The sequence below is a fragment of the Arachis ipaensis genome, chromosome B1, assembly GCF_059453495.1.
Source record: "Arachis ipaensis isolate K30076 ecotype BB chromosome B1, ASM5945349v1, whole genome shotgun sequence".
Taxonomy (NCBI): domain Eukaryota; kingdom Viridiplantae; phylum Streptophyta; class Magnoliopsida; order Fabales; family Fabaceae; genus Arachis; species Arachis ipaensis.
Window position 1 is genome coordinate 134,085,136 of NC_142436.1, and position 24,125 is coordinate 134,109,260.

The 24,125-nt window shown below is 35.9% G+C and overlaps 1 non-coding gene across 1 annotated transcript; it reads left to right on the top strand.

Annotated features, from left to right (window-relative positions):
* Window positions 1-16,064: 16,064 nt before the first annotated feature.
* On the top strand, window positions 16,065-16,172 carry LOC148578450 (small nucleolar RNA R71). Its single transcript, XR_015903330.1, has one exon. It is a non-coding gene; the product is annotated as a small nucleolar RNA R71 (small nucleolar RNA).
* The last annotated feature ends 7,953 nt before the right edge of the window (window positions 16,173-24,125 follow it).

The following is a 24,125-nucleotide window of genomic DNA, read 5'->3' on the forward strand; positions in this document are numbered from 1 at the left end:
GAAGAGAAAATCTGAACTCAGAGAGAGAGAGAGTGTTCGAATTTTTGGTGAGATGAAGTGTTAGTAAATGAATAAATAAATAGAAGGAGATGAGAGAGAAGGAGAATTCTCGAAAGTTATTTTTGAAAAAGAGTTAGTGATTTTCGAAAATAGTTTTTGAAAAAGGTTAGTAATTTTTGAAAATTAAAATAAAAAATTAAAATAATTAGTAAATTAAAAGAAAATTTTGAAAAAGAGGAAAGATATTTTCGAAAATTAGAGAGAGAGAGTTAATTAGGTAGTTTTGAAAAAGATAGGAAACAAACAAAAAGTTAGTTAGTTAGTTGAAACAAATTTGAAAATCAATTTTGAAAAGATAAGAAGATAAGAAGTTAGAAAAGATATTTTAAAATCAAATTTTTGAAAAAGATATGTTTTTAAAAAAAGATAAGATAAAAAGATATTTTTGAAAAGATATGATTGAAATTAGTTTTGGAAAAGATTTGATTTTTAAAATCACAATTAATGACTTGATTCACAAGAAATCACAAGATATGATTCTAGAACTTAAAGTTTGAATCTTTCTTAACAAGCAAGTAACAAACTTGAAATTTTTGAATCAAAACATTAATTGATGATGTTATTTTCAAAAATTATGAGATAAAATTAAGAAAAGAAATTTTTTTTTGAAAAATATTTTTATAATTTTCGAAAATAACTAAGAAAGATGAAAAAGATTTGATTTTTGAAAAAGATTTTGAAAAAGATAAGATTTTTAAATTGAAAATTTGATTTGACTCATGAAAACAACTAGATTTTTAAAATTTTTTGAAAAAGTCAACTCAAATTTTCGAATTTTATGAGAGAAAAAGGGGAAGATATATATATATATATATATATTTTTTATTTTTGAATTTTTAATGATGAGAGAGAAAAACATGAAAAAGACTCAATGCATGAAAATTTTGGATCAAAACAATGAATGCATGCAAGAATGCTATGAATGTCAAGATGAACACCAAGAACACTATGAAGATCATGATGAACACCAAGAACATATTTTTGAAAAATTTTTAATGCAAAGAAAACATGCAAGACACCAAACTTAGAAATCTTTCATGTTTAGACACTATGAATGCAAAAATGCACATGAAAAACAAGAAAAGATGCAAAACAAGAAAACATCAAGATCAAACAAGAAGACTTACCAAGAACAACTTGAAGATCATGAAGAACACTATGAATGCATGAATTTTTCGAAAAATGCAAGATGAATATGCAATTGACACCAAACTTTCAACTTGACTCAAGACTCGAACAAGATATACAAAATATTTTTGATTTTTATGATTTTATGATTTTTTTGGATTTTTATTTTATATTTTTCGAAAATCATTTGAAAAAAAAATAAGGATTCCAAAATTTTTAATATGAATTCCAGGAATCTTATGCTCTTTAGTCTAAAGCTCCAATCAAAGGGTCAGGCATGGCTTAATAGCCAGCCAAGCTTTAGTATGTAACTCAGACATGACACGCCTGACATACCCTATCCAGAAGAATTAGATATGGCTTTACAGCCAGCCAGGCTTCAACATGCTTCATGAAACACTAGAATTCATTCTTAAAAATTCTGAAGAAAAATATATTTTTGAAAACATTTTTATTTTAAAAATTTTTCGAAAACAAAGGAGAATTTTTTTTGAAAGATTTTTGAAAAATTTTTTTGAAAATAAAACAAAAAGAAAGTTACCTAATCTGAGCAACAAGATGAACCGTCAGTTGTCCAAACTCGAACAATCCCCGGCAACGGCGCCAAAAACTTGGTGATCGAAATTGTGATATCAGGCAACGGCGTCAAAAACTCTGTACGCACGTCTTAATAAATTGTTTTTTTATTCACAACTTCGATACAACTAACCAGCAAGTGCACTGGGTCGTCCAAGTAATAAACCTTATGTGAGTAAGGGTCGATCCCACGGAGATTGTTGGTATGAAGCAAGCTATGGTCACCTTGTAAATCTCAGTCAGGCGGATATAAAATAGTTATGGAGTTTTCGAAATTATTAATAAATTAAGGATAGAAATACTTATGTAAATCATTGGTGAGAATTTCAGATAAGCGCATAGAGATGCATTCGTTCCTCTGAACCTCTGCTTTCCTGCTGCCTTCATCCAATCAATCTTACTCCTTTCCATGGCTGGCTTTATGTAAGGGCATCACCGTTGTCAATGGCTACATCCCATCCTCTTGTGAAAATGGTCCAAATGCTCTGTCACAGCACGGCTAATCATCTGAGGTTCTCGATCATACTGGAATAGGATTCACCCTCCTTTTGCGTCTGTCACTACGCCAAGCACTCGCGAGTTTGAAGCTCGTCACAGTCATTCAATCCCTGAATCCTACTCGGAATACCACAGACAAGGTTTAGACTTTCCGGATTCTCATGAATGCCGTCATCAATCTAGCTTACACCACGAAGATTCTGATTAAGAGATCTAAGAGATACTCATTCAATCGAAGGTAGAACGGAAGTGGTTGTCAGACACGCGTTCATAGGGAATGATGATGATTGTCACGTTCATCACATTCAGGTTGAAGTGCGAATGAATATCTTAGAAGCGGAATAAGTTGAATTGAATAGAAAAATAGTAGTACTTTGCATTAATCTTTGAGGAACAGCAGAGCTCCACACCTTAATCTATGGAGTGTAGAAACTCTACCGTTGAAAATACATAAGTGAAAGGTTCAGGCATGGACGAGAGGCCAGCCCCCAAAATGTGATCATAGGATCAAAAATACAATCCAGGATGTCAAATACAGTAGTAAAAAGTTCTATTTATAATAAACTAGCTACTAGGGTTTACAGAAGTAAGTAATTGATGCATAAATCCACTTCCGGGGCCCACTTGGTGTGTGCTTGGGCTGAGCTTGAATGTTACACGTGCAGAGGCTCTTTCTGAAGTTGAACGTCAGGTTGTAACGTATTTCTGGCGTTCAACTCTGGTTTGTGACGTGTTTCTGGCGTTTAACTCCAGACAGCAGCGTAGAACTGGAGTTCAACGCCCTTTTACGTCATCTAAACTCGGTCAAAGTATGGACTATTATATATTGCTGGAAAGCCCTAGATGTCTACTTTCCAACGCAATTGGAAGCGCGCCATTTTGAGTTCTGTAGCTCCAGAAAATCCACTTTGAGTGCAGGGAGGTCAGAATCCAACAGCATCAGCAGTCATTCTTCTACCTCTGAATCTGATTTTTGCTCAAGTCCCTCAATTTCAGCCAGAAAATACCTGAAATCACAGAAAAATACACAAACTCATAGTAAAGTCTAGAAATGTAAATTTAACATAAAACTAATAAAAACATCCCTAAAAGTAACTAGATCCTACTAAAAACATACTAAAAACAATGCCAAAAAGCGTATAAATTATCCGCTCATCAATCGTGTTTGTTAGTTCAGAGACTGGTACTAAAATTTCTGTCTCTGTCTCTAAAATTTCAGTATTTTAGTACCTCCAAAAAGTAGGGACACAGGGGACTTAAATTTTTAGAGATGGAGACTGAAACTTTAATAATATTTTATACCTAAAATACTTTCATTTCAATTGATTAATTCTAATTTTACCCTTTATACAAATTAAATTAGAGTTTCATTCTTATTTTAATTTCTGTCTCCCATTTTACACCAAACAGAATACTGAGATTTATTTCAATCCCTGTCTCTTAGTCTCTGTCTCTCAGTCTCAGTCTTTCCGTCTCTGTCTCTCCACCAAACACTACCTAGGGTATTAGGTGTCCAGAATCAACGTATGATAATATATTGTTAATTATTATGACAGACGCAAGTCAAAGGAAACTTTATTACTATGTTCATCTTGAGAATATCCTATTGACAAATATGTGATAATTATAACCATCAGAAATTTTCAAAGTGAGTCAGTTCAATGGTCATATCTCTATATGCAACATCTATAATATCCTATGACCAAGAACAGTTTAGATTAAATTATAAAAAAAATTATCTCTCATTATTATGATTACTATCATAATGATAAATCTCTAAATTTAATCAAGAACCTTATTATATTAACATTTTAATATAATAATAATAACAAATAATTTGACACATGATTGATTGAAATGTCGTCATACTATTTATTTTTATCAGATACTGCCTATAGAAAGGACACACAAAAAAGAGTTGTCCAAAGAAGGGAGCAGCTGATGTTGCAGCTACTCTTACTGTTGCAGCTACAGTTATTGCTGCTGCTAAGTCAAAATCCAATGCACAAGGAAATGCAGTACTAGGATTTACTGTTGTTCAAATTATGTTGCACCAGAAGTTGTTGATGTTCCTCCACCTAGTAGTGATTAAGATGTGCCTACTCAAGCTCCTCCAAATACTACACTCCAACCCATTGATATCTAGGAAGTTGAGATCAAGCTTTCTCAACCAAACTCCTCAAATGCACAAGAGTCTCAAGAAGTAGTTGCATTTAGTTTAACAAACCACATTTAAAATTATTGTGAATAATCAACCTAAATTTATGTATTATTTACATGGAATAGGTGCCACCTATGAGGCTACCCCAAGTTACAGACAAGAAGAAAGTCCTTACTACCACAAGAATTGGTCACTATGGATCCATTGCAAGGAACAATTAAGCTTAGTCACAACTTTCAGACTAGCCAGCTTCTTGAAATTTGTCCCAATACCTGGCTTCAAACCACCAAAGAAAAAAATAAAGATGTAGTTAGATTGAAGATATTTTTGTGAATGATACTTTTATTTTGTGGTTTAAGTTTATTCCAGTAGACTATTTATTTATTTGGATACATTATATGCTTTGATAGCACTCTCTGTCCTTGTTATTGGGCTATTTTGGATTTAAAACTAGTCTTTAATTTTTTGAGGGAGATGTCACGTTATTGGGCTATTTTGGATTTAAAACTAGTCTTTAATTTTTTGAGGGAGATGTCACTAATATGATAGGAGTTTGATTTGGTGAAATTTGATGAGTTTGGAAAACTTGAAATTATTGTGATGATCAAATATTATTAAAAATATTAATTAAAAAATTATTAATTTAATATTTGCTTCCAATTGTTTGGTTAATGAGTTTGTTAGTGTGCAGGAAAAATGAAATAAATTTTTCTGTTGGGATAAAAGGTAATATAAGCCCAATGTGATGAAAATGTGATAAGCCTTTGTGCAAAAATATTCCATACAATATGGCTGAATTGTTTAAAGGAAGAGCAAAGCTAAGTGGGCCAGAAAATCACCCCAAAACAATTTTTCTTCCTAGACCAACAAGCCTTGGTCCGAAATTGAAAGAAGAAAGAAAGAGTTGGAGCATTCAAATATTCGGTTACGTACCTCCAAGGGTTAATGGAATTCAAATTTTAATTCAACTAAATTTATGCCTTGGTAACTGAAAGAGAAAATTAAAATTGATTTAACTGCATTAAATGCTCCACAGTCCACACATTACTCCACTTCTACGGGAATGAAAGTGGGATTTCAATTTCATTTAATTGTACAGTGAAAGTTTTGTATCTTCTCTCTCCTCTCTCTCTTTGTTTTCGATCACTTCACTCAGGAAAGAAGAGTGAACAAGTTATCAGAAGAGAAGTACAGATACAGTAAAGCTATGAAGAAGAAAAAGGCTAGGTTGATGATGGTTTCTAAAGAAGGAAGATCCGAAGCATGGAGTGTCTAGATCTTTGCCATTGAAGGCAAGATTTTGAAGAAGAGCTTCAAGATCTTCCATGCCAAGAATAGAAGCAATCCGCCTCGGTCAGAGAAGAAGATCTCAGTGGGTAAAGCTTATTTCCATTTTTGTTATTCCAAGAGAAAAGGTAGCCTCTGGAGCTACGTACGTAGAGGAAGAAGCAAATATGGAAAGGAATGAGCTATCAAGGATCAAAGGTTCATCAAGGGTCAGAGTTCTTTCTTGGAGCCAAAGTCAAGATCAAAGGCTCAGATTGAAGAAGCTTGATGAGAAGGGATGAGAGAGGTACATACATGTTGATTTTTGGTTTTCCCTCTCTCTTCTCTCTGTCCGAACCGAAACTGCTTGTGTGTTGGAGAAGATGTTGGTGGCTTGGTTGAATCGGTTTCAACCTTGGAAGCTTCCCCTTCTATAATAAGGGAGAACGGCCAAGGGTTGAGACAAGGAGAAAAAACACATAGTTCTCATAGCTACCCTAAGTTAACAGAGTTCTTCTCCTTCAATGGGTTTCATTTAGTTTTATTTTCTTTAGTTTTGTCTGTCTGAGTCTCATGGTAAAAGTCAAACAGAGTGAGATTTGTAAGAAAAAGCCAGTAAGAAGAAAAAGACAGTGAGCAAAATTAAAGAAAAAGCCATAGATGTCTAAGAGTTCCTTTGTACATCTGTATGTTGTGTTTCATGATCCTGTGGTGATTCCCTTGCAAGTTGGGTTAGTACTTTGCAGTTGAAAGCTTAGTAGGTGTCCAAGTCCAATTCAGATTTTGGGATAGAATCTGGATTTGTCCCAGATAGGAATGGGTAGTTCCTAGGGAAGAATTGGCATATGTAATCTGATGATTATAGTGAAATTCTGTCACTGTTGTGATGGAGACTAGATGTAGGCTGCATTGCACTTAGCAGCTGAACTAGGATACTTCTGGGCGTGATTCTCTCTTTCTCTTCTACTCCTATTCTGTTTATATTGCATTGGAAACAAAATTGAAAAATATCTCCTAACCGGTTACGAGACAGAAAGAAAATGTCTCTTGACTTGTTATGAGACAAAAAGCAAAAATTAATATTCAGCAAAAAGGGGCTAAGATTCAACTCCCTCTTCTCTTAGCCACTAATTACCATCAAAATTCATTGTTACTTTTTTTTGAAACTCATTGTTATGGTAATATATTATTATTATAACAACCTTATCTACCTTTAATTATGCTACTCTAGAGTTTTTTTTTATTTTTTGCAATATTTTTTTCATAATTTTGTTGGATGACAAAAAAAGAAACTTATTTCATGTTTATATCAGGACTAACAACTTGAACATTTGACAATGACACTTTTTTTTTCTTTTATTACATATCAACCCTAAATACATTAAAATAAAATCATCCTCAAACCTTAAATACCAACATGAAACCAACAACAAACATTACAAACACAGTCAACAACAACTTGTACAATTTTTATGCTTTAAGTTCAGCTTCTAACTTTTCAATTCTCCAAGCCAAATTCACCCTCACTTGGTCAACATCCTTTGTAGAAGTCACCCTTTTACCGGCGTCTTCTTGTCCAATGTTAATATAGATGAACAAATCACACCACCTCTTTCAATTCACATTGTAGTTAGAACACCAAAAAATTGGCTTGTTAGGGTTAGACTCTGTTGTGGACCATCGAAGAACAAGGCAGAAGCCACGTCACGCCACTCTAAAACTATCGATGCTCTACTTCGATGGGATCCTTGTATTTGACCGCATGGAACTCTAGGTTCCACTTACAATCATGATCCCAAAATTGAAAAGGCGCACAACGAGAAAGAAGAAAAACAAAAAAAAATGAGAAGGAAAAGAAGAGGAAGAAGTAGAGAAAGTAATTTAGGTTATAAAATGTTACGTTTGTTTTGTGTATTCTTTAATACATAGACATAAAGACAAAGACACTAAAAACATAGACACATTAAGACACAAATTTTTAAATTTGTTTGATATACAAGTACAAGACAGAAGACACAAATCATAATCTTGTTAAATTTCAATATTACCTTTATTACAAATTATTACCAGTACCACTACTACACAACCACCATTTCAACCAAACCACCACCATTAATAATCAGCCACCATCTCAATTAAAAATAACCACCAATAATAATATAAAATTAAATAATAAATTTAATCCAACAAATATCAACAAAAAAATAATTTAACAAAATTAATACAAAATTATTTTAACAAAGCTTAACCAAAATTCAAACAATTTAAAAATTAAATTATATAAAAACAAAAATAAAATTGTGACAGAAGGGAGAACAAATCTGGAACATGGTGACAAAAGGGAGAACAGATTTGAAAACACAATGCGCGAGAGAATGGAGAACAAATATAAAAATATGGTGACAGAGGGGAGACTGGTGCGCAGATATGAATCCTCGACGAGATGTGAAGCAGAGGCAACAACTACAAAAAAGTGACGGCGGCAAAGAGACAACCGTGAAGAGCAAAAAAGAAGCAAGGGGGAGAAAAGAGAGGAAGGGATGGGGGTGGTAGCTGTGGTCTGAGTGGAAGAAAGGAAGGAGAGGAGGTGGTCTGGGTGGAAGAAAGGTGGTGGTGGTCTGGTGACACGAAGAGAAGATAAGCGACGGTGATTTGGGCGGAAGGAAAGGAGGAAGAGAGGCGGTAGCGGGCTGGTGGCACGACGGGAGGAGAGGCGGCGGTGGCCGGAGTGGCAAGAAGAGAAGATGAGAGGTTAAACTCTGTATGTTTTGGAAGTAGAAAGGATGAAAAGAGACGGAGGAAGGAGAAGAATTTGAAGGGTAATTTTAAAAATTAATGTTAAAAATATTGTGTCTGTGTCTTAAGATCAGTGTTCCACCCCTTAGTGCTATACACAAATTTTGTGTCTCTGTGTGTCTTTGTGTCTTTCTGTATCTATCAGAATTTTGCGTCTTACTAGCCAAACAGAAAATGTGTACTATCGTATTTATGTCTTGGGTAGACACACCCACCAACCAAACGCACACAAAAAGAACAAAGATCAAATTGAAACTAATACACTTTTATGTCATATCACCTAATCATTACTATGTCCAGCATGGTAAAAATTGGTCATGTCACTAACAAAATCAGTGCTTCCAGTAACAAAAAATAAAAAGAAACTAACATGATGTATTTTTTTAAATTTAAAAGACTAATTTAATACAATTAAAATTTTAATAACTAAATTAATGTAATTCGTCAATTTCAAGAACTAATATCTCGTACAAAGCATATCTATTTTGATATGCTAATTTTTATATTGATAAAACTTTTATTTTGATTTATTATTTTTGTTTTGATAGGATTTTGATTTTAATTTAATATACTAATTTTAGGAATACAATTTTTGTATTTTAAAAACAAAAAGGGTGACACGTTAAATTCAAAAGTGTGTTCGGTTAGAAATTAACTTTTTTTTTTCTTTTTTTTTATTTTATTTTGTCTTTATGTATTTTTTTTTCTCTTTCTCACAAAATAAAAAAAATAAAAAGAGAAGAAACAAAAAAAAATGAAATAGAAAAGAAGCAAAAACAATAAAAAAAATTACAAATACATTTTTTTTTGTATTTCTCATTTTTTATCAAATTTTGTAATTTTTTTTGCCCTCTTGGGTAGTAAATACAGAAATTTTTTAAGGAAAACAAAATTTTATAAATATTAACATAGAAATTTTGTATTTTTTTTTGCCTCTTTCGTCTTTCTCTTCCTCATTTTTTTTATACAGTTATTTTGTATTATTCAACTTCACAAATTTTTATATAGTTTTAATTATAAATTTTGTGTTTTTTATTTTATTCGTAGAGAATTGATAATTCTGCACTTTTTTATTTCTCTCTATATTTTGTCAATGTAATTATTTAATTTTTCGTTAGGTTCAACTTCACAAATTTCTAGTTTTTTTATTTTTTTTTACAGAATTTTATAAATTTTTATTTTTTTTCTCTTTTACAATGAAAATAAAATTATTTTTAAAAAATACATAACTTTATAAAAAAGTAAAAATTAAAAGAGAAATAACTATTCTATTTCTTCTTTAAAAGAGTAAGAATTAAAAGAGAAATAACTATTAAAAAATGAAGAATTGAGGGGAAAAAAACAGAGAAAAAGAAAATGGTACAAAAAGAAAAATGTAATTACTTAAATATAAAGCCAAAATGTACATAGATGCAGAGAAGAGTATAAATCATACTTTGTGAATTCTTCCTTTTTTTTTTTCCCTTTTTTTTTTCAGTTCACATTCTGTATGCTATATATTTATTATGTATGTGAGTATCTACTAAAAAAAAAAGAAATTGTATATAATTTATGCATATTTTGTGAATAATTTTTGTTAGATCAATCAATCTCTGAACTCCCTAGGTTATAATTGATTCCTAAAAAGCTTACTCATTATTATTTGTGTTACTGTTCACGATAATATTTGTGTGTATAAAAACCAATTTGACCGAAACTTGACTAGTACAAGCACATAGGAAAATATATATCTAAGGAAATACGTGGAGAGTCCTATATATATAGAAACAAGTGGATCCTAATATATATATATATATATATATATATATATAACATTCGGCGTTTATTTTTTTGAGTAATGTTATATGTACACCAAAATTAATCACTAAAGTTAAATATGTTGAAATATAAATACATATTAAAAATAAATTAAATCATATATATTTATATACAAATATATTAATAGCTGATTTTAATAATTAATTTAGTATATAAATAATATTTTTATTTTTTTAAATACGGATAAAACTTTGGTAAAACACTCATCAATTATTAAATTTTGTGATATTTTTAAAAATGGGGTGAAATAATACGTTCTCCGTATACATGGTGCACGAAATTGTGATCTCCAGGCTCGAACAAATCCTGGTAATGGCTCCAGAGCTTGGTGCTCTGATCTTAATTCATAATTGTCACAACTTTGATACAACTAACCAGCAAGTGCACTGGGTCGTCCAAGTAATACCTTACGTGAGTAAGGGTCGAATCCCACGGAGATTGTTGGTATGAAGCAAGCTATGGTCACCTTGTAAATCTCAGTCAGGCGGATATAAAGTGATAATGTTGTTTTCGAATATTATATAATAAAATAGGGATAGAGGTACTTATCTAAATCATTGGTAGGAATTTCAGATAAGCGAATGGAGATACTTTTCGTTCCTCTGAACCTCTGCTTTCCTGCTATCTTCATCCAATCAGTCTTACTCCTTTCCATGGCTGGCTTTATGCAAGGGCATCACCGTTGTCAGTGGCTACATCCCCTCCTCTCAGTGAATAATATGCTCACGCACCCTGTCACGGCACGGCTATTCATCTGTCGGTTCCCGATCATGCTGGAATAGGATTCACCCTCCTTTTGCGTCTGTCACTAACGCCCAACACTCGCGAGTTTGAAGCTCGTCACAGTCATTCAATCATTGAATCCTACTCAGAATACCACAGACAAGGTTTAGACCTTCCGGATTCTCTTGAATGCCGCCATCATTCTAGCTTACGCCACGAAGATTCTGGTTAGGAGATCTAAGAGATACTCATTCTAGCTTATTTCATGTAGAACAGAAGTGTTTGTCAGACACGCGTTCATAAGGGAGAAGGATGATGAGCGTCACACATAATCATCACCTTCATCACGTTCTTGGGTGCGAATGGATATCTTAGAAGCGAAATAAGAAGAATTGAATAGAAAACAGTAGTACTTTGCATTAATCTTTGAGGGACAGCAGAGCTCCACACCTTAATCTATGGAGTGTAGAAACTCTACCGTTAAAAATACATGAGTGAAGGTCCAGGCATGGCCGAGATGGCCAGCCCCCTAAAACGTGATCAAAGGATCATAAGGTAATCCAAAGATGGTCAAAAAGACTAAAACTGAGACCAAAGATGCCTATTACAATAGTAAGAGGTCCTATTTATACTAAACTAGCTACTAGGGTTTACATGAGTAAGTATTTGATGTATAAATCCACTTCCGGGGCCCACTTGGTGTGTGTTTGGGCTGAGCTTAAGTGTTGCACGTGCAGAGGCCATTTGTGGAGTTGAACGCCAGTTTCTGTGCCAGTTTGGGCGTTCAACTCTGGTTTTGGATCCTTTTCTGGCGCTGGACGCCAGTTTACGTCGTCAATTCTTGGCCAAAGTATGGACTATTATATATTGCTGGAAAGCCCTGGATGTCTACTTTCCAACGCAATTGGAAGCGCGCCATTTCGAGTTCTGTAGCTCCAGAAAATCCACTTTGAGTGCAGGGAGGTCAGAATCCAACAGCATCAGCAGTCCTTTTTCAACCTCTGAATCTGATTTCTGCTCAAGTCCCTCAATTTCAGCCAGAAAATACCTGAAATCACAGAAAAATACACAAACTCATAGTAAAGTCCAGAAATGTGAATTTAACATAAAAACTAAGGAAAACATCCCTAAAAGTAACTAGATCCTACTAAAAACAATGCCAAAAAGCGTATAAATTATCCGCTCATCACAACACCAAACTTAAATTGTTGCTTGTCTCCAAGCAACTGAAAATCAAATAGGATAAAAAGAAGAGAATATACTATAAATTCCAAACTATCAATGAAACATAGCTTCAATCAAATGAGCGGGACTTATAGCTTTTTGCCTCTTGAATAGTTTTGGCATATCACTTTATCCATTGAGGTTCAGAATGATTGGCATCTATAGGAACTCAGAGTTCAGATAGTGTTATTGATTCTCCTAGTTCAGTATGATGATTCTTGAACACAGCTTCTTTATGAGTCTTGGCCGTGGCCCTAAGCACTTTGTTTTCCAGTGTTACCACCAGATACATAAATGCCACAGACACATAATTGGGTGAACCTTTTCAGATTGTGACTCAGCTTTGCTAAAGTCCCCAACTAGAGGTGTCCAGGGTTCTTAAGCACACTCTTTTTTTTGCTTTGGACCTTGACTTTAACCGCTCAGTCTCAAGTTTTCACTTGACACCTACACGCCACAAGCACATGGTTAGGGACAGCTTGGTTTAGCCGCTTAGACCAGGATTTTATTCCTTTAGGCCCTCCTATCCACTGATGCTCAAAGCCTTGGGATCCTTTTTATTTGCCCTTGCCTTTTGGTTTTAAGGGTTATTGGCTTTTTCTGCTTGCTTTTTCTTTTTCTTTCTATTTTTTTTCTTTTCTTTTTTTTTTCGCCCCTTTTTTTTTTCTTTTTTTTTTTCTGCAAGCTTTGTTCTTTGCTGCTTTTTCTTGCTTCAAGAATCATTTTTATGATTTTTCAGATTATCAAATAACATGTCTCCTAGTCATCATTCTTTCAAGAGCCAACATATTTAACATTCTTAAACAACAACTTCAAAAGACATATGCACTGTTCAAGCATACATTCAGAAAACAAGAAGCATTGTCACCACATCAATATAATTAAGCTAAGTTCAAGGATAAATTCGAAACTCATGTACTTCTTGTTCTTTTGAATTAAAACATTTTTCTTTTAAGAGAGGTGATGGATTCATAGGACATTTATAACTTTAAGACAGAGTTTACTAACTACTAATGATCATGTAATGAAGACACAAACATAGATAAGCACATAACATAGAAAATGAAAAACAGAGAAAGTAAGAACAAGGAATGAGTCCACCTTAGTGATGTCCTTGAGCTCTTCTATGTCTCTTCCTTGTCTTTGCTGCTCCTCCTTCATTGCTTTTAGATCTTCTCTGATTTCATGAAGGATGATGGAGTGCTCTTGATGTTCCACCCTTAGTTGCTTCCAATAATTGTGTGGAAGAAAATGTATCCCCTGAGGTATCTCAGGGATCTCTTGATTTGCAGTCAAATGTTCTACCACTGGGCTATAGACCCTTGATGGAAGCTTTTGTCTTCCTTTTCCTCTTTCTAGAGGCCTCTCTGGCCTTAGGTGCCATCAATGGTTATGGAGAAAAAACAAAAAAGCTATGCTTTTTTTTTACCACACCAAACTTAGAATGTTGCTCGTCCTCGAGCAAAAGAAGAAAGAATAGAAGAATAAGAAGAAGATATGGAGGAGATGGATGGGAGTGTGTATTCGGCCATATGGGTGGGATTGGGTGGTAGAGAGATGTTGAATTTTGAAGGTAGTGGGTGTATGGATGTGAGTGGTAAATGGAAAGTAGAAGGGATGATCATGAATGGGAAGAGAGATGATGAGGTAGGTGGGGATACTGTGGGGTCTACAGATCCTGAGATGTCAAGGCATTTACATCCCTGCACCAATTTAGGCATGCAAAATGCCCTTGCACACAACTCTGGGCGTTCAGCGCCAGGTTGGTGCCCATTTTGGGTGTTCAACGCCCCTTTGCTGCCATTTCTGGCGTTGAACGCCAGAACCATGCTTGTTCTGGGCGTTCAGCGCTAGGATGCTCCCATTATGGGCGTTCAGCGCCAGAACTATGCTCTGTTCTGGCGTTTGAACGCCAGACAGATGCTCCTCCAGGGTGTGATTTTTCTTCTGCTGTTTTTTGATTCCGTTTTTGATTTTTTTTTTTTTTTGTTTATTTTGTGACTCCACATGATCATGAACCTAAGAAAACATGAAAAACAATAAAAATATGAATTAGATAAACATTGGGTTGCCTCCCAACAAGCGCTTCTTTAATGTCAATAGTTTGACAGTGGGCTCTCATGGAGCCTCACAGATGTGCAGAGCTTTGTTGAAACTCTCCAACACCAAACTTAGAGTTTGGATATGGGAGTTCAACACCAAACTTAGAGTTTGGTTGTGGCTTCCCAACACCAAACTTAGAGTTTGACTGTGGGGGCTCTGGTTGACTCTGCTTTGAGAGAAGCATTTCAAGCTTCCTCTCCATGGTTGCAGAGGGAGATCCTTGAGTTTTGAATACAAGGGAGTTCTCATTCCATTGAAGGACTATTTCACCTCTGTCAACATCAATCACAGCTCTTGCTGTGGCCAGGAAAGGTCTTCCTAGGATGATGGATTCATCCTTTTCCTTTCCAGTATCCAGGACTATGAAATCAGTAGGTATGTAAAGGCCCTCAACCTTTACTAATACATCTTCTACTTGTCCATAAGCCTGTCTTCTTGAGCTGTCTGCCATCTCTAGTGAGATTTTAGCAGCTTGCACCCCATAGATTCCCAGTTTCTCCATTACAGAGAGGGGCATGAGGTTTATCCCTGAACCAAGGTCACACAGAGCCTTAAAGATCATGGTGCCTATGGTACAAGGGATTATGAACTTTCCAGGATCCTGTCTCTTCTGAGGCAATGTCAGTTGATCCAGATCACTTAGTTTATTGATGAACAAGGGAGGTTCAACTTCCCAAGCATCAATGCCAAATAATTTGGCATTCAGCTTCATGATTGCACCAAGAAACTTGGCAGTTTGCTCTTCAGTAACATCCTCATTTTCTTCAGAAGAAGAATATTCATCAGAGCTCATGAAGGGCATAAGGAGGTTCAATGGAATCTCTATGGTCTCTAGATGAGCCTCAGATTCCTTTGGTTCCTCAGAGGGAAGCTCCTTATTGACCACTGGACGTCCCAGGAGGTCTTCCTCCTTGGGATTCACGTCCTCTCCTCTCCTCACAGGTTCGGCCATGGCGCTTATGTCAATGGCCTTGCACTCTCCTTTTGGGTTCTCTTCTGTATTGCTTGGGAGAGTACTAGGAGGGATTTCAGTGATCCTTTTACTCAGCTGGCCCACTTGTGCTTCGAAATTTCTAATGGAAGACCTTGTTTCATTCATGAAACTTACAGTGGCTTTAGATAGATCAGAGACTAGATTTGCTAAATTAGAAGCATTTTGTTCAGAGTTCTCTGTCTGTTGCTGAGTTGATGATGGAAAAGGTTTATTATTGTTAAACCTGTTTCTTCCACCATTATTAAAGCCTTGTTGGGGCTTTTGATCCTTCCATGAGAAATTTGGATGATTTCTCCATGTTGAGTTATAGGTGTTTCCATAAGGTTCACCTAAGTAATTTACCTCTGCTATTGCAGGGTTCTCAGGATCATAGGCTTCTTCTTCAGAAGATGCCTCTTGAGTACTGTTGGATGCAGCTTGCATTCCATGCAGACTCTGAGAAATCATATTGACTTGCTGAGTCAATATTTTATTCTGAGCCAATATGGCATTCAGAGTATCAACTTCAAGAACTCCCTTCTTCATAGGCGTCCCATTGCTCACAGGATTCCTTTCAGAAGTGTACATGAACTGGTTATTAGCAACCATGTCAATGAGTTCTTGAGCTTCTGCAGGCGTTTTCTTTAGGTGAATGGATCCACCTGCAAAAGTGTCCAGTGACATCTTTGATAGCTCAGATAAACCATCATAGAATATATCTAGGATGGTCCATTCTGAAAGCATGTCAGAAGGACACTTTTTGGTCAACTGTTTGTATCTTTCCCAAGCTTCATAGAGGGATTCACCTTCTTTCTGTCTGAAGGTTTGAACATCAGCTCTAAGCTTGCTCAGCTTTTGAGGAGGAAAGTACTTGGCTAAGAAAGCCGTGACCAGCTTATCCCAAGAGTTCAGGCTGTCTTTGGGTTGAGAATCCAACCATAATCTAGCTCTGTCTCTTACAGCAAAAGGGAAAAGCATGAGCCTGTAGACTTCAGGATCTACTCCATTAGTCTTAACAGTATCACATATCTGCAAGAATTCAGTTAAGAACTGAAAAGGATCTTCAGATGGAAGTCCATGAAACTTGCAGTTCTGCTGCATCAGAGAAACTAATTGAGGTTTCAGCTCAAAGTTGTTTGCTCCAATGGCAGGAATGGAGATGCTTCTTCCATGTAAATTGGAATTAGGTGCAGTAAAGTCACCAAGCATCTTCCTTACATTATTATTATTTTCGGCTGCCATCTCCTCTGCCTGTTCGAAAATTTCTGAAAGGTTATCTCTGGATTGTTGTATTTTAGCTTTTTTTAATTTTCTCTTCAGAGTCCTTTCAGGTTCTGGATCTGCTTCCACAAGAATGTTCTTATCCTTGCTCCTGCTCATATGACAAAGAAAAAGGCACAGAAAAATAATAATAATAGAGATTCTCTTTACCACAGTATAGAGGTTCCCTTATGTTAGTAGAAGAAAAGAGGAAGAAATTCGAACACAGATAGAAGAGGGGGTTCGAATTTGGTGATGATGTGAGGAAGAGATGTTAGTTAATGAATGAATAAATAGAATAGGATAAGAGAGAAGGAGGGAATTTTCGAAAATTAATTTTGAAAAGGAGTTAGTGATTTTTGAAAATGGTTTTTGAAAAATGTTAGTATTTTTCGAAAATTAAGATTTAAAATTTAAATTAATTAATAAATTAAAAAGAAATTTTGAAAAAGGGGGAAGATATTTTCGAAAAATGAGAGAGAGAGAGTTAGTTAGGTGGTTTTGAAAAAGTTAAGAAACAAACAAAAAGTTAGTTAGTTAGTTGAAACAAATTTTGAAAAGATAAGAAGTTAGGAAGTTAGAAAAGATATTTTGAAAAGATATTTTTGAAAAAGATAAGATAAGAAGATATTTTTGAAAAGATATGATTGAAATTAGTTTTGAAAAAGATTTGATTTTTAAAATCTCAATTAATGACTTGATTCATAAGAAATCACAAGATATGATTCTAGAACTTAAAGTTTGAATCTTTCTTAACAAGCAAGTAACAAACTTCAAATTTTTGAATCAAAACATTAATTGATTATGTTATTTTCGAAAATTTGATATAAAAATAAGAAAAAGATTTTTGAAAAATATTTTTGGAATTTTCGAAAATAACTAAGAATTTTGAAAAAGATTTGATTTTTGAAAAAGATTTTGAAAAAGATAAGATTTTCAAATTGAAAATTTGATTTGACTCATGAGAAACAATTTGATTTTAAAAATTTTTGAAAAAGTCAATCCAAATTTTCGAATTTGATGAGAGAAAAAGGGAAAGATATTTTTTTGATTTTTTGAATTTTTATGATGAGAGAGAAAAACACAAAAAAAAATGCAATGCATGAAATTTTTAGATCAAAACATGTGATGCATGCAAGAATGCTATGAATGTCAAGATGAACACCAAGAATACTATGAAGATCATGATGAACATCAAGAACACATTTTTGAAAAATTTTTAATGCAAAGAAAACATGCAAGACACCAAACTTAGAATTCTTTAATGCTTAGACACTAAGAATTCAAGAATGCATATGAAAAATATGATAAGACACAAAACAAAAAATCATCAAGATCAAACAAGAAGACTTACCAAGAACAACTTGAAGATCATGAAGAACACTATGAATGCATGATATTTTCGAAAAAATGCAAGATGCATATGCAAGTGACACCAAACTTATAATGTGACTCAAGACTCAAACAAGAAACAGAAAAATATTTTTGATTTTTATGATTTTCTAATTTTTTTGGATTTTTTTTTTCGAAAATTATATGAAAAAGAAAAATAAGGATTCCAAAATTTTTAATATGAATTCCAGGAATCTTGCCATGTTAGTCTAAAGCTTCAGTCCAGGAATTAGACATGGCTCACTAGCCAGCCAAGCTTTTAATGAAAGCTCCAGTCCAAAACACTAGACATGGCCAATGGCCAGCCAAGCTTCAGCAGATATGGATACTTTTCATGTATAGAACAACTAAGTGTGTGAGAATCTCTTCATTTGTGATGGTAAGTTGAAACCCCAGTCCAAAAATTAGACATGGCTTACAGCCAGCCAGGATTCAACAAATCATCATGAAACACTAGAATTCATTCTTAAAAATTTTGAATAAAATTTTTTTTTGAAAGCAATTTTAAATTTTTTTTTCGAAAACAGATGAGGAAATTTTAGAAATATTTTTGAAAATAAAACAAAAAGAAAATTACCTAATCTGAGCAACAAGATGAACCGTCAGTTGTCCAAACTCAAACAATCCCCGGCAACGGCGCCAAAAACTTGGTGCACGAAATTGTGATCTCCAGGCTCGAACAAATCCTGGTAATGGCTCCAGAGCTTGGTGCTCTGATCTTAATTCATAATTGTCACAACTTCGATACAACTAACTAGCAAGTGCACTGGGTCGTCCAAGTAATACCTTACGTGAGTAAGGGTCGAATCCCACGGAGATTGTTGGTATGAAGCAAGCTATGATCACCTTGTAAATCTCAGTCAGGCGGATATAAAGTGATAATGTTGTTTTCGAATATTATATAATAAAATAGGGATAGAGGTACTTATGTAAATCATTGGTAGGAATTTCAGATAAGCGAATGGAGATACTTTTCGTTCCTCTGAACCTCTGCTTTCCTGCTATCTTCATCCAATCAGTCTTACTCCTTTCCATGGCTGGCTTTATGCAAGGGCATCACCGTTGTCAGTGGCTACATCCCCTCCTCTCAGTGAATAATATGCTCACGCACCCTGTCACGGCACGGCTATTCATCTGTCGGTTCCCGATCATGCTGGAATAGGATTCACCCTCCTTTTGCGTCTGTCACTAACGCCCAGCACTCGCGAGTTTGAAGCTCGTCACAGTCATTCAATCATTGAATCCTACTCAAAATACCACAGACAAGGTTTAGACCTTCCGGATTCTCTTGAATGCCGCCATCATTCTAGCTTACGCCACGAAGATTCTGGTTAGGAGATCTAAGAGATACTCATTCTAGCTTATTTCATGTAGAACAGAAGTGTTTGTCAGACACGCGTTCATAAGGGAGAAGGATGATGAGCGTCACACATAATCATCACCTTCATCACGTTCTTGGGTGCGAATGGATATCTTAGAAGCGAAATAAGAAGAATTGAATAGAAAACAGTAGTACTTTGCATTAATCTTTGAGGGACAGCAGAGCTCCACACCTTAATCTATGGAGTGTAGAAACTCTACCGTTAAAAATACATAAGTGAAGGTCCAGGCATGGCCGAGATGGCCAGCCCCCTAAAACGTGATCAAAGGATCATAAGGTAATCCAAAGATGGTCAAAAAGACTAAAACTGAGACCAAAGATGCCTATTACAATAGTAAGAGGTCCTATTTATACTAAACTAGCTACTAGGGTTTACATGAGTAAGTATTTGATGTATAAATCCACTTCCGGGGCCCACTTAGTGTGTGTTTGGGCTGAGCTTAAGTGTTGCACGTGCAGAGGCCATTTGTGGAGTTGAACGCCAGTTTCTGTGCCAGTTTGGGCGTTCAACTCTGGTTTTGGATCCTTTTCTGGCGCTGGACACCAGTTTACGTCATCAATTCTTGGCCAAAGTATGGACTATTATATATTGCTGGAAAGCCCTGGATGTCTACTTTCCAACGCAATTGGAAGCGCGCCATTTCGAGTTCTGTAGCTCCAGAAAATCTACTTTGAGTGCAGGGAGGTCAGAATCCAACAGCATCAGCAGTCCTTTTTCAACCTCTGAATCTGATTTCTGCTCAAGTCCCTCAATTTCAGCCAGAAAATACCTGAAATCACAGAAAAATACACAAACTCATAGTAAAGTCCAGAAATGTGAATTTAACATAAAAACTAAGGAAAACATCCCTAAAAGTAACTAGATCCTACTAAAAACATACTAAAAACAATGCCAAAAAGCGTATAAATTATCCGCTCATCACAACACCAAACTTAAATTGTTGCTTGTCCCCAAGCAACTGAAAATCAAATAGGATAAAAAGAAGAGAATATACTATAAATTCCAAACTATCAATGAAACATAGCTTCAATCAAATGAGCGGGACTTATAGCTTTTTGCCTCTTGAATAGTTTTGGCATCTCACTTTATCCATTGAGGTTCAGAATGATTGGCATCTATAGGAACTCAGAGTTCAGATAGTGTTATTGATTCTCCTAGTTCAGTATGATGATTCTTGAACACAGCTTCTTTATGAGTCTTGGCCGTGGCCCTAAGCACTTTGTTTTCCAGTGTTACCACCAGATACATAAATGCCACAGACACATAATTGGGTGAACCTTTTCAGATTGTGACTCAGCTTTGCTAAAGTCCCCAACTAGAGGTGTCCAGGGTTCTTAAGCACACTCTTTTTTTTGCTTTGGACCTTGACTTTAACCGCTCAGTCTCAAGTTTTCACTTGACACCTACACGCCACAAGCACATGGTTAGGGACAGCTTGGTTTAGCCGCTTAGACCAGGATTTTATTCCTTTAGGCCCTCCTATCCACTGATGCTCAAAGCCTTGGGATCCTTTTTATTTGCCTTTGCCTTTTGGTTTTAAGGGTTATTGGCTTTTTCTGCTTGCTTTTTCTTTTTCTTTCTATTTTTTTTCTTTTCTTTTTTTTTTCGCCCCTTTTTTTTTTCTTTTTTTTTTTTCTGCAAGCTTTGTTCTTTGCTGCTTTTTCTTGCTTCAAGAATCATTTTTATGATTTTTCAGATTATCAAATAACATGTCTCCTAGTCAACATTCTTTCAAGAGCCAACATATTTAACATTCTTAAACAACAACTTCAAACGACATATGCACTGTTCAAGCATACATTCAGAAAACAAGAAGCATTGTCACCACATCAATATAATTAAGCTAAGTTCAAGGATAAATTCGAAACTCATGTACTTCTTGTTCTTTTGAATTAAAACATTTTTCTTTTAAGAGAGGTGATGGATTCATAGGACATTTATAACTTTAAGACAGAGTTTACTAACTACTAATGATCATGTAATGAAGACACAAACATAGATAAGTACATAACATAGAAAATGAAAAACAGAGAAAGTAAGAACAAGGAATGAGTCCACCTTAGTGATGTCCTTGAGCTCTTCTATGTCTCTTCCTTGTCTTTGCTGCTCCTCCTTCATTGCTTTTAGATCTTCTCTGATTTCATGAAGGATGATGGAGTGCTCTTGATGTTCCACCCTTAGTTGCTTCCAATAATTGTGTGGAAGAAAATGTATCCCCTGAGGTATCTCAGGGATCTCTTGATTTGCAGTCAAATGTTCTACCACTGGGCTATAGACCCTTGATGGAAGCTTTTGTCTTCCTTTTCCTCTTTCTAGAGGCCTCTCTGGCCTTAGGTGCCATCAATGGTTATGGAGAAAAAACAAAAAAGCTATGCTTTTTTTTTACCACACCAAACTTAGAATGTTGCTCGTCCTCGAGCAAAAGAAGAAAGAATAGAAGAATAAGAAGAAGATATGGAGGAGATGGATGGGAGTGTGTATTCGGCCATATGGGTGGGATTGGGTGGTAGAGAGATGTTGAATTTTGAAGGTAGTGGGTGTATGGATGTGAGTGGTAAATGGAAAGTAGAAGGGATGATCATGAATGGGAAGAGAGATGATGAGGTAGGTGGGGATACTGTGGGGTCTACAGATCCTGAGATGTCAAGGCATTTACATCCCTGCACCAATTTAGGCATGCAAAATGCCCTTGCACACAACTCTGGGCGTTCAGCGCCAGGTTGGTGCCCATTTTGGGTGTTCAACGCCCCTTTGCTGCCATTTCTGGCGTTGAACGCCAGAACCATGCTTGTTCTGGGCGTTCAGCGCCAGGATGCTCCCATTCTGGGCGTTCAGCGCCAGAACTATGCTCTGTTCTGGCGTTTGAACGCCAGACAGATGCTCCTCCAGGGTGTGATTTTTCTTCTGCTGTTTTTTGATTCCGTTTTTGATTTTTTTTTGTTTATTTTGTGACTCCACATGATCATGAACCTAAGAAAACATGAAAAACAATAAAAATATGAATTAGATAAACATTGGGTTGCCTCCCAACAAGCGCTTCTTTAATGTCAATAGTTTGACAGTGGGCTCTCATGGAGCCTCACAGATGTGCAGAGCTTTGTTGAAACTCTCCAACACCAAACTTAGAGTTTGGATATGGGAGTTCAACACCAAACTTAGAGTTTGGTTGTGGCTTCCCAACACCAAACTTAGAGTTTGACTGTGGGGGCTCTGGTTGACTCTGCTTTGAGAGAAGCATTTCAAGCTTCCTCTCCATGGTTGCAGAGGGAGATCCTTGAGTTTTGAATACAAGGGAGTTCTCATTCCATTGAAGGACTATTTCACCTCTGTCAACATCAATCACAGCTCTTGCTGTGGCCAGGAAAGGTCTTCCTAGGATGATGGATTCATCCTTTTCCTTTCCAGTATCCAGGACTATGAAATCAGTAGGTATGTAAAGGCCCTCAACCTTTACTAATACATCTTCTACTTGTCCATAAGCCTGTCTTCTTGAGCTGTCTGCCATCTCTAGTGAGATTTTAGCAGCTTGCACCCCATAGATTCCCAGTTTCTCCATTACAGAGAGGGGCATGAGGTTTATCCCTGAACCAAGGTCACACAGAGCCTTAAAGATTATGGTGCCTATGGTACAAGGGATTATGAACTTTCCAGGATCCTGTCTCTTCTGAGGCAATGTCAGTTGATCCAGATCACTTAGTTTATTGATGAACAAGGGAGGTTCAACTTCCCAAGCATCAATGCCAAATAATTTGGCATTCAGCTTCATGATTGCACCAAGAAACTTGGCAGTTTGCTCTTCAGTAACATCCTCATTTTCTTCAGAAGAAGAATATTCATCAGAGCTCATGAAGGGCATAAGGAGGTTCAATGGAATCTCTATGGTCTCTAGATGAGCCTCAGATTCCTTTGGTTCCTCAGAGGGAAGCTCCTTATTGACCACTGGACGTCCCAGGAGGTCTTCCTCCTTGGGATTCACGTCCTCTCCTCTCCTCACAGGTTCGGCCATGGCGCTTATGTCAATGGCCTTGCACTCTCCTTTTGGGTTCTCTTCTGTATTGCTTGGGAGAGTACTAGGAGGGATTTCAGTGATCCTTTTACTCAGCTGGCCCACTTGTGCTTCGAAATTTCTAATGGAAGACCTTGTTTCATTCATGAAACTTACAGTGGCTTTAGATAGATCAGAGACTAGATTTGCTAAATTAGAAGCATTTTGTTCAGAGTTCTCTGTCTGTTGCTGAGTTGATGATGGAAAAGGTTTATTATTGTTAAACCTGTTTCTTCCACCATTATTAAAGCCTTGTTGGGGCTTTTGATCCTTCCATGAGAAATTTGGATGATTTCTCCATGTTGAGTTATAGGTGTTTCCATAAGGTTCACCTAAGTAATTTACCTCTGCTATTGCAGGGTTCTCAGGATCATAGGCTTCTTCTTCAGAAGATGCCTCTTGAGTACTGTTGGATGCAGCTTGCATTCCATGCATACTCTGAGAAATCATATTGACTTGCTGAGTCAATATTTTATTCTGAGCCAATATGGCATTCAGAGTATCAACTTCAAGAACTCCCTTCTTCATAGGCGTCCCATTGCTCACAGGATTCCTTTCAGAAGTGTACATGAACTGGTTATTAGCAACCATGTCAATGAGTTCTTGAGCTTCTGCAGGCGTTTTCTTTAGGTGAATGGATCCACCTGCAAAAGTGTCCAGTGACATCTTTGATAGCTCAGATAAACCATCATAGAATATATCTAGGATGGTCCATTCTGA